At 40.3% G+C, this 15,780-nt stretch overlaps 2 protein-coding genes across 10 annotated transcripts in view; one reads left to right on the top strand and one right to left on the bottom strand.

The window, feature by feature from the left end:
• SLCO4C1 (solute carrier organic anion transporter family member 4C1) overlaps positions 1–464 on the bottom strand; it is a 97,061-nt gene extending 96,597 nt beyond the window's left edge. For 2 of the 3 annotated variants that reach the window (XM_030466791.1, XM_030466792.1), the window contains exons 1-2: positions 378–464; positions 132–242 (exon numbers count right to left, since the gene is read on the bottom strand). The gene's annotated coding sequence lies outside the window, so the exon portion shown is untranslated. The remainder of the gene's footprint in view (positions 1–131; positions 243–377) is intronic. The other variant, XM_030466793.1, reaches the window with a different exon arrangement.
• The window catches only part of PAM (peptidylglycine alpha-amidating monooxygenase), a 96,393-nt gene that overhangs the window by 263 nt on the left and 80,350 nt on the right, over positions 1–15,780 (top strand). For 2 of the 7 annotated variants that reach the window (XM_030466783.1, XM_030466789.1), the window contains exon 1: positions 526–602. The exons of 1 other annotated variant lie outside the window; for it this stretch is intronic. The gene's annotated coding sequence lies outside the window, so the exon portion shown is untranslated. Of the gene's footprint in view, positions 1–101; positions 210–525; positions 603–15,780 lie in introns of those variants that run through there. 4 more of the 7 variants (XM_030466781.1, XM_030466787.1, XM_030466786.1 and 1 more) reach the window with 4 other exon arrangements.

Here is a 15,780-nt window from a genome sequence, read left to right as displayed (position 1 = left end):
GCCGCGATCGTGGGGGGGGGGGGGGGAAAGAGGGGGGAGGGAACCGAAGTGTGTGTGTGTGGGGGGGAGGGCTTCGGGGGCGGGCGGTCCACCGGGGGCGGTGCCGGAGAGGCGGCAGGAAGGGGACTCACGGAGTCGGTAAGAGTCGCCGGGGTGCTGGCAGCAGCGCCGAGGCGGGGTGGCCGGCAGGGGTTCGGCGGCTTTCTATGGTGAGTCTCGCGTGCTTCGCGTGAGCCCGGGCGCTGGTGGAGGGGAGGAGAAGGAGGGAGGTGGAGTTTTGGTGATTTGCCCCAGTCCCGCGGTGCGGGCAGCTCCCAGTGGAAAGGGCCTCAGTCGGCGGCCGGAGGTTTGGCTCCTCCGTCCCCGTTGTCCCTTACCAGGCAGGCACACGTGTGTCGGTGCCGCGCTCCGCTGAGCGGGCTGCTCTGCCCGGGACGTGGCGCGGCGTAAGCAACCGGGGGCTGCTGTTTGGCGGCCGCAGCTGGCTGGCTGCCACCTCCTGCTCTTCCCCGGCGGGCTGCGGCGGCTGCAGCACATGTGGACGGGAGGAGTCCCGTCCCGCTGGCTCCGGGGGCTGCAGTGCTCCATCGCCGCCTGAGGAGGTGAGCATGTCGAGGAGTATCGGAGTCCGCGTCCGCGCCCGACACGAATGGGAGACGGGAGTGCCAGCTTCCCTGGGGCAGGGAGGCAGCAGAGTCTCAGCGCGTTACCCTCTCGCCAAAGTTTCCTGCGGCGCAGCTCTTGCGGTGCCGGCGCGGCACGGGTAAAGCGAGGCTTCCTCTGAGCTGGGCGGTGGGGTGCGGGGCGGCTGTCCCGGAAGGCTCTCCCCCCCCTTGTCCTGGGGTCCACTTAAAGAGACAGCGGCAGTTCGGGAGCCGTGTGTTTGGGCTTAATACCGGACGCCTGCTGCGGCGATGTCTGAACGCGGGAGAGCAGGAGCCGCTTCGGACTTAGGCGCTGTTCTGTTGAAGCTGTCATTCCTTCACCTGTAGTAGAGGTCCAGCCATGAAAAGCCGCTATGTGTCGGCATTTTGTTAGTCGTTATTTATTTCCAGCTGTTTTGAGCTGTGGTGCTACGGTTCCCGTTAATCCTTGTGAGCGCCTTGCTTTTTGTTTTAAGCCTCCGCTGCTCGTTCTGTTAATTCTTTGCAAGAACCCTGTATTACATTTTATGCGTTAGTTTTGGAAGATGTGAGCTTTATGTATCGGTCTCTCAAAATTTTCGTTTGTACACGTTTTTTAACATGCCAGATAACTATTCAGTTGCCTACGTGTGGCTGTGCTACGAGAATTGATGTATCAATAGGTGGGTCCCAAGTCCTCCAGAAGTGGTACAACACTGTCAGTTCTCAAATTGTCTTGTGCATCACCAGCACGGAGGTGCGGCAGTAGCAACTTGCGTTACCATAGACAGTTTTCAGATTGCTTCCTGTCGTTTTGCAGGTAAGCATTCTTAAAATAAAACAAAAACAGATAAATCACCGGCATTAAATGTAATTTTTTTGCTGCTTAGTGAAGGGTTTGGTATGGAAATGGAATTCTTAGAAGAAGACAAGCATGGCCTTTTGTTTACATTTTTATTTGGGGTACTTTTTGTCTTTCCAAGTGTACCAGCATGAAAGTATTAGTAATGTTCAGAATATTACAGTTCAATCTCAAAATTTTAAGAAAAAAATTTTTTTTAGATTATTTATCTGCTAGACTCTTATTTATATTTCTGTTTCATAATATATTTCTCAAATCGGCAGATTTCTGTGGTGGTTTTTTTTCTTACTGAAAAATTTATGCATGTTTGCCAACTAGTGTTTGCAGAAAAAATGTAAAGCAGGTTGAATTCAATCCTCACATATATGGTAAACCATCACAGTGCAGATGAAAATGGAAGATCAGGACTTAAGAACTAGAAAGTAGCAAAAAGCATGTGCAGAACACACATGCCTTCCCATGACAAGCAGTCACAAGCACATGTGCTGGCAGGTTCAAAATAATCTCAGAGATCTGATCCAAAACACAAATCTACCATTTCATTGCTTTGTCTCTTTGCCAAGAAAGATGATCTACAGACTGCTGAGAATCAATTAAAACATGATGCAATTGAATCTGTTCTTCTGGAAGTTATTTCACTGCATGTGGATAATAGCACTAAATGTTCAGTTTGAGAGGAGTTTTTTTTCTCTATTCCTTATCTGAGGAACTCTGGTGTAAAATGCATACATACTGAAGACAAACTCGTTCTTGACATATTGCTTCCATTTTACATGTAGTCGTGGTTCAAGGGGAGGCAAGAGGTTGGGATTTGTTTTGCAGTCAAAATTTGCCAGTTTCCTATTTAACACTTAATTTGACCTGACCATCACTGGTAATATGTGACTCCTAGCATGCTTACACATTTAATAGACTTATCCAAAATTATAGCTATTAGTACAGAGATTTGAAAAGTATCACATGTCAAGCTAGACAAGCTGGAAAAATTACTTCTCATTTATACCTGAAAGCAATTTATAATGCTTAGGATAAAACTCTTTGTGGTGTAGTTTATACCATACTTACCATATTCTGTATGCTGTGTTATATCATATTAGTCTTCTATCTTGAAAATGGTATTTGGTGCTGGCTGCTCTGAGCAAATAGTTGCTAGACAGTCTGGTCTAGAATGACAGCATATAGTAAAAAAAATCTGGTCATTTTTTTAAAGTCTCCACTTGAGGCATCATAGTTCCATCTAATAAAATGACAGAAAGAAATGTTGAACTCTCTCCAGCTAGTGAACCTAGTTCTGTTCTTGTTTTTTCATGCTGCTGACCTTAATAAAAAAAGGGTGTTTTCACAAGGCACAACTAAGGTTTTCCTAACTGCTTAAAGCTCTAATTTGAAAGGAGATTGCACCTCTGAGATGTTTAATGTTTACAGGTTAGTTTACAGTAACTTCATAGCTTTCCTTCCTCTCTGTTCAATATTGTTGTTTTTTCCCTTTTTTTTTTTTTTTTTTTTTTTCATGAGGCAGTGAGGACCTATAAAATTGAAATGCCCTGGCCTGCTGAAAGACAGTGAGGATTTACAGTGCATTCCTTAAAGAATGCATAACCCTCCTCATTTCTCTGTGATAAGCTGAGGACTTTTTTCTACTGTCCTGTTAATTTTACCTGTGTTATTTACATGCTGCCCAGGGGTGCTAAATCAAACTAAGAGTATTTTTAAAATAATTCAGTCTCTTCTTACAGAAAGGTTTAAAAGTTGTACTCGGAAAATACTTCAATTCAGTATCTCATAACTTATGTGGGTTATTTTGTATTTTGTGTTAAAAAATATTTCAATGCAACTTTGTAGATATGCTATTAGGTGTATGTGGTAGTGAAATTTTGGAGTGCTTTGTACTTTAAGATGATAAACTTCTGGAAGGGTAGGTTGAAACAAAGTAAGATTATGAGCTCTAACTTGTGACCATGTGAGCAGAGAGCAAGTATTGACAGAGAAAAGCAATGTAGGTATGAACAGTAATCAGAATTCGTGGTTATTCTTCACATATATGTTTCTTGTTCTTCACATATATGTTTAGATTTTTTTATTATTATTTTTGAGAAGCATAAGCTGCATACTCTGTTTCATCTGTGTGTACAAATGTTAAGGAAATGTAAAAGTGATCCCTAAAAGGATATGTGCAGACTATATGCAAGGAGATGCCAAATGAAAGCAAGCAAGCTTTTCTGATATAGTAAATAGAAACGAGCTGGTTGACCTCCATCTATGGAAGATGCTTAGGAATCATTAGCTGGGAGAGCTCTGCTATAAGAGCACTCTATACAGTTTGTACTCAGCATACTTTTTACAGTCAAGTGTTTTCTCACTCTTCTTCTACCGTCAAATTGTTGTTATAGTTAGGCAAAATATTCACTTAGAGGAATCTGCCATTTTACACAAAGAAAGAAGCATGTCTTGCCAAAACAGAGACAGGGAATGATAACCTAGGCTGTTCCTGCTGCAGTGATGAACTTCCTATGTTTTATTTGTCAGATATCACTCGGCAAATATAAGATACTGTTGCCTTGCAACAGGCAAACAGGATGTGTAACCAATTGAAGCGGTAGAGTTTAAAGTGCAACAGCTCATAATGGATCACTGGATAGAAGGAAGCATGAGGTTTATATTCAGACAAGCCAATTTTAGTAACTCGTATTTGTTATCTCAGAGATTTCTTACATCCTCTCATACTCACTTTTGCACGCATAAATTTATGAAGAACAGGACAGATGGCTATCCTGTCAGTCTGGCCACGATTGCTTTCAGTGACAAGAGGAGCAAGAGATGCTCTCTGTCAAGTCCTAAAACTGTCTTTTCATTTATTCATCACTGGTAATGATGATGCATGATCTGTATCGTGTTTATGTTCCCTTTTGACAAAGAATATTGCATATTTTCAGTTCCTGGTGGTTCCGTCTCATACCAGTGCCTGCCAGCTCCCTTCCATTATCAATAATCTTTCTTAGATTTTTTTACTTGATCTCTTTATTTGCAGCATGTAATCCTTACACCGTTTCCTGTGTTTTAATCTGTCCTAATGCATATTCATGGTCCTGGTATACTAACACAATATTTACTGTACAAATCTCCACCAAAGGAAGGTATCTAAAAAGTCATTGTCCCTGGTATGTAGAATTAATCAAGGCTTAAGTAACTCTAAATTTTTTTTCTGACATCCATTGGATGTTCCAAGTGACCTTCTCATTGCCTTCTGCCTAAGTAAAATGAGGGGTTTTTTATTAGCTATACATTTGCTTTCTCTTGCAGGCTTGTAAATAATGTCTTTCAATGCATATAATAAAACAATTGCTGATATTAAAAAATACTCTTCACAGAATGTCCTTTCTGGTTTGTTTCAAAATGTCTGCTTAATTTCCTGCCTCAAATATTCATGGCCTTTGTATACTTGTTTGTCCTTGCCTAGTATCATTCAGTAGCTTTGTTGTTGTCATGGTTTAACACTGGGCAGGCAGTTAATGGAGTGACAGATACTCTCAAGTAATCTCCCTCTCCTCACCGATAAAGAAAGGAGAGAGAATAAGGGGGAGAGACTTAGGGGTTGGAAGCTAAACTACACAGCTGTAATGAAACATTAATGGTAAGAAAAGAAAAAAATTATTAAATATATAAAAATATGCAGAAAACCAATAACCACAACCCCCCTCTCCCCCTCCAATAATTCTCATGTCACCAGCAAGGCTGCAAGGGCAGCCCTGGAAAAGTCCAGGCTGGAGTCCTGGAGTCAGCAGCAGTCAGGAGCTGGAAGCAGGTACAGAAAGATGAATGCTGGTACAGATCAGGACCACAGGCAGACAAATGGACCGAGTCCTACCAGGATCCTGAAGAAAGCCAGAGGAGGCGAAGAAGGGCTGAAGGGAAGGGGGTTGACCCTTGTGATCCCTCAAATTCATACAGAGTATGATGCATACAGGATGGAATACTCCATTTGGTTAATTTTGGTCACCTGTCTTCTCCGCCTCTCTCTAAAGGAAGGTTGCAGGTGGAACCCCTTTACTCCCTTTCTCTCTTCAGAGCTCAAGATGTTCCTTAGAACCAAGCAGTGTCCTTGGTTCTGCATAGCATTCTCTAGCAGTAACTAAAAGCATCATATTGCCAGTCTTAGAAGAAGACACTGACTGAGGAACTTGTTAATTTCAGCAAGTGCAGCTACTTATGAAAGACTTAGCTGAAAGCAAAATTACAAGACAAGAAAATTATCTCTATCCTGGCCCAAACCAGGACAGTTCTTTCCCTGTGACTGGTATATACTTGGATTTATGTATAACGAGCAATCATGTTTACTTTTAGACTTTGTTGCTAGGCTGAACAATCCAGGGTGTCTTTGTCTCATTAAATACTGGGAAAATTAAGATCTTGTTAGGATCAGCTTGGAGAAGAGAAGTCTCAGGGGTGACCTCATTACAGGCTGCAACTTCCTCACAGGGAGTAGTGGAGGGGGAGGTGGTGATCTCCTCTCTGGTGATCAACAATGGGACATGAGCAGATAGAATGAAGCTGTGTCAGGGAACTTCAAATTAGACATTAGGAAAAAGCTTTATACTGAAAGAGTGGTTGGTTACTGGAATAGGTTCCCTAGGGAAGTGGTCATGGCACCAAGCCTGTCAGAGTTCAAGGACAAGTATTTTTGTCTTACTGCTTAGTTTTAGGTAGTCCTGTGAGGAGTGGGGAGGTGGACTCAATCCTTATGGGTCCATTCTAACTCAAGATACTCTGTGATTCCAGTAGCCCTTTCTCCTAATGGCTGCCGTTCAAACACATACAAAAATGACCTCTACTTGTTTTCATGGCTAAGATTCAGATCTTCTGAATTACAGCATTAGTATGAAAGAAAGTAGTACGGAAAGAGGTGTCACAGGGGTGAATGAGGAGGTAAAGGGAATTTCAGTCAGATCATTAAAAGTCAGTTCATGAAAAGTCTTAGTCAGATTTGGATTATTATTTCGTCAACTGTTTTTTTTGGGGTTTTTTGTTTGTTTGTTTGTTTTTACACCTGAAAAAACATCTCAGAACATAATAAAACACTTCTGCAATAGCAGCACAAAGTCTCACTGGAAGTGTCCAAGCCTGTGATATTTTTCTAAAATGGTGACAAAATAAAGTAGTTGTTCTAATGTTAGAGTTTAAAAAGTAGCAGTTTATCTAGGGTTGTTACCCAAATGAGGGTCTCTCCTTGGGAAAAGAGTCCATATGGCTTATCCAATGAGGCCTCCACCCAACCTCAATGTCCCTTTTGTCAGGGTGACTGTTTTAAGATAAATACCCTTCTTGGGATTCTGCAGATGCTCATTGCTTCTTTTTAATTGATTTTATCTAATGTGATTAATTTCATCTTCAGAAGAAACTGAACTTAAAAGAGATAATTTGTTTTCCTTTTGGCAAAAATAAATAAATAAAAATATTCAGAGTTGCATTTAGAGACCCATTACTGTTTTATGTGGTCTTAAAACAAACATCACTGATTTGGTGGACGGAGTTCTAACAGTAGCTTCGGTATCATGAGATAGGTAGCCTTTTTTTCCTAAGAATATGTGAGGATAATCCAGATAGATAATGCAATACTACAATATCTATATTATTATGTCTGTTCATGTACTGTTGCTGCACTCTGATATGTATCATTAGAAACTGTAGGTATCTGTAGAAAATTAGTGATTAGTTCTGTTCATCTGCTTGCCTGAGTTGGTTTTTGAATCCTATCAGACAGGAAGCAAAATTACTTTTTTTGTTTTTTGGGTAAGTAGGTCTCAGAGTTAGCAACGTGTTAAGGAATTGGTGATGTGTCAGATCAGCATGTTGGATATACTTCTACCATTGTGATAACCTTGTGGGTTTTGTTTGTGCATTTAAGTAATAATCTTTTTGATTCTTTGGTGTTTCTTTGTGGTCTTTTTACCTGCTGGTAAAGGTTTTCTAGTTTATGTAATCAAATGAACAGACAACTTCCCTGCTGCAGGTGACTTCTTTAAGTAGCTGCTGGTTCAGAAATGAATTGCAAGTATGATTTTGACTGATTATAATCAAACGATTTTGGAAAACTTGCTTTCCTTAGATGGCTGAGACTGTGCACACCGCTTGATTATAGGAGAGGATTTTTGATCTGTGGAGTTGTTTTGTTCCTTGGTCTTTCCAAGGCTGAGTACTCCGTCTTGTACTGAGGTTCGCGTTTATCCTGTTGGTGCTGCTTGGGAGTAAATGATTAGCTTACAGCACCAATTCTCTCACTTTTTAGATAATAAAGTCGTAGAAAACTTGATTATGTTGTCGGTGGATTAATTACATAAATGTTTTATTCTTACCATATTATGTTTTACAGAACTTAGCTTTAGGACGATACCTAAAGCATTAACTTCTACTTGATATGTTTCTGTAAAAGTCTAAATACAAATAAATATTCCTATGTAAGTAATTTTTGGCTTCACTGTAAATATCCTCATACTTTAAAAGATTATTTTTTTGGCACTGCTGTTGATAAAAAGCTTGTAACCCATTGAACACTGAGAAGTGGGCCTAGAACTGTACAATTAAAATGCACTGTAGCTGGGAGATTTGGAGGCATATTTTGAGTATGTATGTCATCAAGATTGGGTGACTTTTTTTTTAAGCTAACATGGGCTTTAAATTATAACTGAGGAGAGTAAAAGACTGTGGTGTCATCAAGAAACTTTTAAAATTAGTTTAGATTAGAAAAAAGCTTTAACAAAACAAATTGACAAAAAAATGCTTTAAAAACTGGAAAGCAAGTATTTTTAATGAATACAGACTCAATGTCAAAATGTTGAAGATGGCTTGTATAAAATATTGCATGTAAGTACCTCCCTACTGTCAGGCTGAAGTGTTTTGTGAAAATGACTGGCAAACAAAAGGATTAATAATGTAATTAATCTCAAATCCAGTTCTCTCTGTTTGTATAAGTGCAGATTTCTGTCATCTTCAGGCAATTTGCAGGTTTATCTGCTATAAACAGTGTTCTCATTATGTAGTTACTCTATTTGACCTCTTTTATTCAGATTCAGTTCTGATTATCCACTTAGTGGAAACAGTCGTACTAAACACATTTGCGAAACAGAGTATAAATTATTATCTTGTTACACTTAAGTGCTTTTTAAATAATCTGTATTTGCTGGAAAACTGAAACCGAAGAACTCAGCTGCCAGGAGAAAAAAACAAAACAACCCTATAACACTTGCTTTTAAGTTTTAGAAGGCAGGCATTCTTCATTATAATGCTGCTGGATGCGTGGGGCATAACTACAACCTAACGTGCATACCTAGCTGTCCAAGGACAGAGGTTATATGCAGGTTAGATATGCATATTCATTAGTTTTCCAGGAGATAATTAACAAATTAATTACATTTCATGGAACTCATTAACATTTTCAAATGTCCTTAGCACCTGCATACTTGAGCCCCTCGGTCGTTGTCAGGGGTCTTCCCGTTGTCTGTGGCAGTCTTCACCACCATCACTGTGTCCCAGAACTCAGTCTGTGTGCATGCTCAGTCCATCCTTTGTCTTGTCCTTACCATCCTCATCTGTGTGAAACCAGCCTGTTCTGGTGTAACTTCCTTTATCAGACCCACTCCAAGGGATAGTACCCCAACACTACCTCCTCATCTATCCCCTACACATCTTTAGCAGCTATAAAAGGATTTCAAAGTTACATCTTATTCTTCCACTTTATACCTTATTAAGGAAAGGGTCCAAAGTCCAGGGTATTAAAATACAGTATAAAAGTTTCTTAAGGTTGTTTCTCAAGAGGTTTGCAATTTCAGCTCTAAGATACAATCTGTAGTTATTAAGGTTGGTTTGTAATCTTGATGAAAAAATACGTGTGCCAGAAAAAAGGGTTAAATCCACGTTTGTCTTTGAAGTTCTTGATGCTGCTAAGATTTTCCAAAAGCAAGGTAATGCACCCTTCTAGCTATGGGCAGAGGTGCCTGCAACTCCTGCCTGTTGTTTCCTGCCCTCGTGGCTCCAGATCCCCGTCCTTCCTATGGGCTCTTTCCCAGGCTGACCTCTTATCTTTTTCTGTCTCTCTGTTTACCTGGTCTCCATTTTTCATTTCTACAACCAGTTGACATTCAATGTGGGCCTATCTTTCTTCATTATTCCCATTGATTTTTTTGTCCCTTGCTGTAGTCAGACAGTCTCTTGTATGAAATCTGGGCATTTCTCCTGTGACACAATAGCAAGGAAGTGAGGGGAAGGGAGGGAAGATTAAGGGAAATACAATTTTCCTGCTTTCGATTCAGGGAAGTTATGTTAGACTTTGTCATTGAAATTGAACTTTGAGGTAGGATCTTTGTCAAGAATTCCAATATCTGGTTATTAGCTGAAGTTATCAGGTGTTGTGGTTTGGTTTTTAGTTTTGTTTTTGTTTTGTTTTGTTTTTTGTGTGGTTTTGTGTGTGTGTTTGCTTGGGTTTTTGTGGCTTTTTTTTAATGTATTTTTCTAAATGAATGGATAGTAGTTGTCAAGGGTGGAAATTATCACTTGCTGTTCTTGTTCTGCACTGCAAGTTGAAATTTCACTTTGGGCTAGACTGGCATAGTTGCATTTAAAACTGACTTAATACTTCTACAAGTTCATTACTACTAAATGTGAATAGTTCTGTCAATCATGTATTGTGAGTATAGCCTTTTTCATGTAAAATGTTAATATATTGTCCTTGTGTCCTGGTTTGGTCCAGGATAGAGCTAATTTTCGTGTCTTGTAATTTTGCTTTCAGCTAAGTCTCTCATAATTAACAAGTTCCTCAGCTAGTGGAGAAGGAACATGGTTATTATTTTTCTGTGTATTTTTATATATTTAATATTTTTTTCTTTTTTTACCATTAATGTTTCATTACCGCTGTGTAGTTTAGCTTCCAACCCATAAGTCTGTCTCTTTTATTCTCTGTCCTATATAACACTCTATTTGAATGTTGGTGTGGTGCATGCTGCTTGAAGCAATGCTTTAAGCATCCTACTTTTCATCAGTAGAAGCCAATGAGATAATGTTCTGTGAGTTTCCATCTCTGTTAGGCATTAGGGAAGGAGTTCTGATGTTAGTTTTGTACTGTGCTACCTAACAGTATGTTGTGACAGGCTGCAGCTTTCTTACTGCTCCATCAGGATCCTTCATGGTTGTCAGGTCTACAATATCTGCTCTGCCGTGCTCTTTCAGAGTCTGCTTCACTGTGTTCCTTCATGGGTGCAAGGGACAGTCTGCCATCATACCATGGGATGCAGGGAAAAATCTCTGTTCAGGGCACCTTCTCCCTCTGTTTATATGAAAATCTATGCACTTCTTACTGTTTTATGAAATTATCTGTGTAACTCTGATTTCATTTGCCTGTGGTACAAATCCATCATTTTAGTTGACCAAATCAGGCATGGGATTGTGGAACGGTTTGGATTGGAAGAGATCTTAGATATCACCTACTTCCAAATCGGCTATCGGCAGGGACACCTTCCCTGCTCAAGGCCCCATCCAATCTGGTCTCTACCCTCTTCCAGTTTGAAATCGTTCATCCTTGTCCTATTGCTACATGCCTTTGTAATAATTCCCTTTCCAGCTTTTCTGTAGGTCCCATAGTGGTACTGGAAGGCCACTTTAAGGTCTTCCTGGAGCTTTCTCTAGGCTGAAAAACCCCACCTGTCTCAGCCTGTCTTTCCAGTCCTCAACATCTTTGTGGCCTTTCTCTGGACCTGCTTTAAAAGCTCCATTTCTTCCTCATGATGGGGGCTCCAGAACGACACAGTACTTCAGCTGGGGTCTCACAAGAGCAGAATAATCGGGGAGAACCACCTCCCTTGACCTGTTGGCCGTGCGTCTTTTGATGCAGTCCAGGATGGCTTTCTGAGCTGCAAGGACTCAATGCCATCTCATGTTGAGCTTCTCATCAACCAGCACCCCCAAATTCTTTTTTTCAGGGCTGTTCTTCACCCATTCTCTACATAGCCTGTATTTGTGCTTGGGATTGCCCTGACCCATGTGCAGGACCTTGCACTTGACTTGTTGAACTGTGTAATGCTGGCATAGGCCCACCTCTTAAACCTGTCAAAGGCTCTCTGGATGGCCTCCCTTCCCTCGAGTGTGTTGACCACACACACACTCAATCCCAGCTGATCAGGTCTCCTGTTTCCCTCTGGAGAAGGCCTACAGTTTCTTTAGCCGTCTCCCTTTTATCACCAACATACGTATAGGGGCTTTTCTTGTTGCTCTTGATGTCCCTAGCCAGATATATTTCCATCAGTGCTTTAGCTTTCCTAAACTGAGTTGTGTTTGGACAGTTTCTCTGTATTACCCCCAAGATACTTGTACTTCCTTCCACCTTCTGTAGTCTTCCCTTTTATGTCTGACTTTGTCCAGGAGCTTCTTGCTCATTCCTGCAGGCCTTTTTTTTTTTTTCCCTGACTTCCTCTTTGTTGCAGTGTATTGCTCCTGGGCTTGGAGAAGGTGATCCTAGAATATTACCAGCTTTCTTGGACCCCTCCTCCTTCCAGGGCTTTATCTCATGGTGTACCCTACTGTCATGCTTTGAGTGGACCAGGATAATTTTTGGTACCACTATAAGGACCTAAAGAGAGAGTATTTAGGACCTTGAGGGATTCAAGAGGGGACAATATTCCTTCCCACTTCCTGCCCCTACTCTGTAAAAGTCAGAAGGACCAGAAGCCTGACCCATTTTTAATCCTGGTCCTTGCTTGGCTGCTGCTTCTCTGTGCTCCTTTACCATCAGCTCACCACATGCTCTTCAGAATTCACATTCAGCAGGTGCTGGGAAGAGGTGTGAACCCCTCTCCTGAGTCAGCTCTGATGCAAGGGGTCCTCAGGCACCTATTCCTGCCATCATTGAGATTAGGTGCTATTTATATTTATCTATTTGTTCCTTACCCTCTTGTTTTACTGCCCTTCTCCTGTTCTAGTAAACCTGTTGCAGTTTTACTTTCCAACTTGTAAGTCTCTTGTCCTTCTTCCTCTTTTATCTTTTCTTTCGGAGGGTTCCCGGGGGGCAGGGGGCAGTGTGGGGGCAATAGAGAATAATTCTGTCCTCTGGTTTTTAGTCTGCCCAGACTGCTAAAACATGACAAAAATAGTTCTATATGATCTGTGATACAAAAAAGTTCAGGACTTGGTACTATACAGTAAGGATGTGCTACTTGAGGATACTTCCCTTCCTTTTTACTAGTGTTGGTGGTGATAATTGCAGCCCTGTTCTGACTATGTATCTCTGTAGAAGATTAGGGAAACCCTTCAGTTGGAGATGTACATATATGAAATAAACCACAATGATCTTCTAATTCAAAGTATTTTCTAAATGAATTTGATATCCATAATCCCTTACATTCCATCACATTTTTATGTGTAATACCAGTTAATCACTTCCTGCTTTGTTCCTTGTCAATGGTGTTACATTTTATATTTGTCTTCTTGATCTCTTGCACAGAAGTTGTAAGTGGAACAAGAGATCTGTGGAAGAGAGAGGAGTAGGTTTGGTATGTCTCTTAATAAGATTTAGACTTAATAACTGAAGGTCAGACTGAACTTCAGACTGTTGTGATTGCTTGAGCACTCTCATTTTTTCTATTGCTGTAGAGATGAGATTATTGAAAGGTATGGAGTCTTAGAGTAGTGGAATCTTGGGCATAGGAGGACACCATAATGTGTCAGCAAAAGTTGTGTCAAGATTATTCTTCCATGTACCAACCTTGATTTTCTTTTTTAGTATTTTTTGACTGTAATAACTTGTGCACTATGGTAGCATCATTATTTGCTATCTCATCTTGTATTTGAAAAGGGTGTCACAAACTGTGCGGAGGTTTTTTTGGTTTTTTTCTTTAAAAAGGGTAAAATTTAGTCAGCAGGTATTGTGATGTTGTGTGAAAGTTAACTGTAGAAGTGGTTCACTCAGTTATGTGCTTACTCTGCCCTCTGATGATGAGTTTTCCATCCAAAATTGTGGAAATTGTGAAGTGCAGCTTCTTTGCAAGGGTTTGATTGATGTTAAAAGTGCAACAATAACATTAATTAAGCAACTAGTTTACAGCAGCTGTGCTAGATACTTCAAATTGGTGGAATCTTACCTAACAGTATGTGTCAAAAATCTGTGTTCCCAGAAAGCTGGCACCAGTCTCCTATATAGGTGGTAATACTCATTTCCTTAGAGAGAAATGGCTATTGCATTTGCAGGCTGCAGTTGAAACAGAACTGTGCACATTTTAATCTAGTCTTGTGCTAGACAGTGACAGAGGTTCATAAGCAGGTTAGGTTGGTGGCCTGTGGCCATGGTTCATCATGGTACACTATGTTCTTCTACCACAGATGCAGAGGATGGGTTGTCTCTGGTATGGCAATTAAGAACTTGTGTGATGAGTCATCCTATGAAATATTTTTTCCTTTGGAATGCTTTCCAATTAAATTTTTAGACTTCTGAGTATAATGGAAATTGGTGAAAGCAACTGATGAAAGCACTTCTGCATTACTCTTGCAATTTGATGTATTGATACACTGAAAAGGACCTTTGTTTTTATTGGTCTAGGGGTTTTATTTTGTTTTTGATCTTTTTTCTTGAGTGGGATTTTTGGTTCTAGTGTATCTAACAGTTGTGGGGAAAGGGAAGTTTGGAATAGATCTGAATAAAAACTGTCAAAGACCACCCAGTTTTTTTATCTTTAAAGAATAAGTGACATTAATTTCAAGATTCTAACTTGCAGCTTTGAGACAAACCCAACAGATTAAATAACTGATTTCGTCTTTTCTGGGAAAACAGTACACTTACAAAAGAACTGCTAGTAGATTGTACTGCTCAGGCAGAGCATATATGAGGGGAACTTGAGTGGCTAAAGAACTGAAAACTGGAGTTTTTGGATAATTTTTATCTAATTGTATCATATTTGTGTTAAAACAGTGAAACAGATTTCACAATACTCCTGTCACAGTTAAGCCAGACCTACAGACAGCACTTTCCTCACCATGTGGCCTTAAGGATTAAAACCCCAAACTTGTTGGAACTAAAAACTAAGGCGAATATGACTTGTAGGTTTCTTTTGTCATTTTTGCTCTCCATCCTCTATGCTTCCATTTTGGTTTTGTGTAATTCTGATTTGGTCATTAGTCATGTGGTTATTTTTTTGGTTTGGAAAAAAGAGCAAACCCCAGGTAAGCTTTTTGTATGCAGAATGGAGAAATACTACTTCAGTTTTCTGGAAAGCTTAGCTAAAACCTGTTATCCATCCACTGGCCACATCGTGTCACCTCATGTCACATCAATATTTAATTGAACTTTGTCCTTAGTAAGTAATACATAGGCAGATAGTCACTGAAGCTGAGAGAGATGTGATACTAGGATAAGTACCTCATTTTACAGCATGTCAATTTATATTGTACATGAGCTTTAGTATTTAGTATTTAGGTTCTGTTGTGATCAGTTTTTGACCCTTTAGCACAGAACAACACCTTTGACTTGAAGAGAACACCTTGTTGTGGTGATATTCAAATAGAGAAAACAATAGCTAATAGCAAATAGCTACCTGACAGTATTGCTGCTTCACCTCTAACTCCTGACAGAGCTTCGAGGTGTCAGAATTTTTCAGTGATGGAGTCAATCTATGGCACTTGTGATTTACAGGCTTCACCTGTAACTCCTGATAGAGCTTCGAGGTGTCAGAATTTTTCAGTGATGGATTCAGTCTATGACACTTGTGATTTAAAAAGTCACATCACAATTAGCAGGTACTGGGTTCAGTAGGGTTTTTTCCTGCCCTTGGGACAATCACCTCGGCCTCTCATTGCCCCTTCCTTTTCCTCTGAGCAAAATGGAAGCCCAGTAGCAGGAGCCTCGGGAAGTTGTTAATTAAAAGCTTCTGTCTCTCAGCACATCGCGTGGTTACCATAGTATCCTCTGCCTCCAAGTCTTTAGTGATGATGTCAGTATCATACAGGGGCTATTCACACATGAAAATGATTCAGCCCCTGCTAAAGATCATAAGCACCTCTTTGTATGTTTTGTTATCTAGTTACATTTTAGGAATTCATTATACAGGAAGGTAAGTGGCTTTTGCCCTTTTGCCTAATATTTAATAATTTTTATGTATTGTTCCACTGAGGTGTCAGGGTGCTCTTTTTTTATCTGATGCATTGTTCGCTGAATGCATTAAGTGTGTTTTATCTGAACCAATTGTATAGCTTGCGTAATTTAAACTTGCCAAAGTCGAGCTATTCTTCCACTGTAAGAAGAAAGGCAAACTAAACATTACTGAA

Source organism: Calypte anna, chromosome Z (genome assembly GCF_003957555.1).
Source record: "Calypte anna isolate BGI_N300 chromosome Z, bCalAnn1_v1.p, whole genome shotgun sequence".
Taxonomy (NCBI): Eukaryota; Metazoa; Chordata; class Aves; order Apodiformes; family Trochilidae; genus Calypte; species Calypte anna.
This window is presented reverse-complemented; position numbering and strand designations above follow the sequence as displayed.